Below are 2500 nucleotides of genomic sequence, written 5' to 3' on the forward strand. Positions count from 1 at the left end.
AAAAGGTGACGTGAAAGCGACAGATGGGGGTGTCCTGAACAAACCCGCTATTTTTAAATAGTTTAGCCAGCTGTTTTTTTTTTTGCTGCCTCCAGCTTCTTTAGAAACTAAATGTGTCTTCTGGCAACACACACCTTCCACGTTCTGTGTGTGTGTACGTTAGGTCACTGCAGTTTACTGCGGCGCCGCTTGTTTACAGTTCTGCGGAGGCTCCAGCAGAGCTTTCACCGTAGCCTACGTACACACACACATGCTGGCTCCACGCACACACCAGCGCACAAGTATAAACATCAGGCCACTTATACAGGCTACGGAGAAAGCTCTGGTGGAGCCTCCACACAACTGTAAAACAAGCTCAACTGGCCTGATGTTTATACTTGTGTGCTGGTGTGTGCGTCGAGCCGGCATAACGACCAGCCACGCTGAGGCGGGACTAAAGTCTGCAACGGAAAACGGACGCACAGTGTGGCGAGGCGAGCAGGTAATGGAAAAACGCCATTTCTCTCTCTCTCTCCCTCTCTCTCACCCTCCCTCTCTCTCTCTCACCCTCTATCTCCCTCTCCCTCCCTCTCTATCTCCCTCTCTCTCTCTCTCTCTCTCTCTCTCTCCATCTCTCTATCTCTCTCTCTCTCCATCTCTCTATCTCTCCCTCCCTCCTACTCCCTCTCCTCCCTCTCTCCCTCCCTCCTCCTCCTCGGAGGAGGTGTGCTTCAACATTAAGCCTTTCCCTTAACAGGATCCAGATTACAGGGTTTTTCGGTTGCTTAAAGGAGCTCTAAGAGACCTTACAGCACCTTTAAGCACTATTTTGAAAATAGGGTTAGGATTAGTGAGGGACCGGTTTTTCTAAACACCACACCCAGTTACCAGAACACCTCAGGCTCTTTGCAAAATAAAACACTCTTGCAACAACTATACACTGATTTATACAAAACGCACTTTGTTACCGTATAAAACACGATTTTATATGACTTAATTCAGTTTGAACCAGTTACACACTGCTGTTGCTAACCTGAAACACTTTTAGCAATCCTACTTCTCAGTAATTAGACTAGAGGGCTGCATTGGGATTGGGTCCCGCCGGGTCCCGCGGGACCCAACGCAAATCTCGCGGGAGCGGGCGGTTTTAATTTTGCTGCGGGCGGGAGCGGGCGGCTAAAAAAAACACTGCGGGATCAGGATGTAGCCTGGAACCCCCCCACGCCAGCAGAAACCATAGATATACATATATACTGACTGAGTATATATACATATATACTGACTGAGTATATATACATATATACTGACTGAGTATATATACATATATACTGACTGAGTATATACTGTATAGGCCATCTATGAGCAGACACCAGCGTGTCTGAGCCTCCCAGGACGGGGGAGCTCCGAGCCAAGGCTCCGTCCTCCCTCATCCTCGGCTCCTTCCTCCCCCTCTCTCCCTCTCCTCACTCCCTCATCCTCGGCTCCTTCCTCCCCCTCTCTCCCTCTCCTTCTGCTCCTTCCTCCCCCTCTTTCCCTCTCCTCGCTCCCTCATCCTCGGCTCCTTCCTCCCCCTCTCTCCCTCATCCTCGGCTCCTTCCTCCCCCTCTCTCCCTCTCCTCGCTCCCTCATCCTCGGCTCCTTCCTCCCCCTCTCTCCCTCTCCTTCTGCTCCTTCCTCCCCCTCTTTCCCTCTCCTCGCTCCCTCATCCTCGGCTCCTTCCTCCCCCTCTCTCCCTCATCCTCGGCTCCTTCCTCCCCCTCTCTCCCTCATCCTCGGCTCCTTCCTCCCCCTCTCTCCCTCTCCTCGCTCCCTCATCCTCGGCTCCTTCCTCCCCTCCCCCTCCCTCCCTCCCTCCCTCCCTCTCTCTCTCTCTCTCTCTCTCTCTCTCTCTCTCTCTCCCCCCCTCTCCCTCCCCCTCCCTCCCTCCCCCCCTCTCTCTCTCTCTCTCTCCCCCTCTCCCTCCCCCTCCCTCCCTACCTCCCTCCTCCCCTCCCTTCCTTCCTTCCTCCCCCCCTTCCCTCCCTCCCTGTCTCTCTCTCCCTCCCTCCCTTCCTTCCTTCCCCCCCCTCCCTCCTTCTCTCTCTCTCCCTCCTTCCCTCCCTTCCTCCCTCTCCCTCTCCTCCCTCCCTCCCTGTCCTCCCCCTCCTTCCCTCCCTCCCTCTCTCTCCCTCTCCCTCTCTCTTTCTCTCTCTCTCCCCCTCTCCCTCCCCCTCCCCCTCCCTCCCTCCTTCCCTCCCTTCGTCTCTCCTCCCTCTCTCCCCCCCTCCCTACCTCCCTCCCTCCCTCCTCCCCTCCCTTCCTTCCTTCCTCCCCCCCTTCCCTCCCTCCCTGTCTCTCTCTCCCTCCCTCCCTTCCTTCCTTCCCCCCCCTCCCTCCTTCTCTCCCTCCCTCCTTCCCTCCCTCCCTCCTTCTCTCCCCCCCTCCCTCTCTGTTAAAGCAGATTGTTTCTGTCGGAGGATTAGAAACACTCAGCTGTGTTTTCCTCTCGGCTGCCGGTCTTCTTCCCCTCCGACTCCTCTGT

The 2500-nt window shown here is 55.7% G+C and overlaps 1 protein-coding gene across 3 annotated transcripts in view; it reads left to right on the forward strand.

Annotated features, from left to right (window-relative positions):
* Positions 1-2418: 2418 nt before the first annotated feature.
* The window catches only part of reep6 (receptor accessory protein 6), a 24882-nt gene continuing 24800 nt past the window's right edge, over positions 2419-2500 (forward strand). For all 3 annotated transcript variants that reach the window (XM_036007079.1, XM_036007078.1, XM_036007077.1), the window contains exon 1: positions 2419-2500. This exon is cut by the window's right edge and continues 193 nt beyond it. The gene's annotated coding sequence lies outside the window, so the exon portion shown is untranslated.

The sequence above is a fragment of the Sander lucioperca genome, chromosome 11 (assembly GCF_008315115.2).
Source record: "Sander lucioperca isolate FBNREF2018 chromosome 11, SLUC_FBN_1.2, whole genome shotgun sequence".
Classification (NCBI taxonomy): domain Eukaryota; kingdom Metazoa; phylum Chordata; class Actinopteri; order Perciformes; family Percidae; genus Sander; species Sander lucioperca.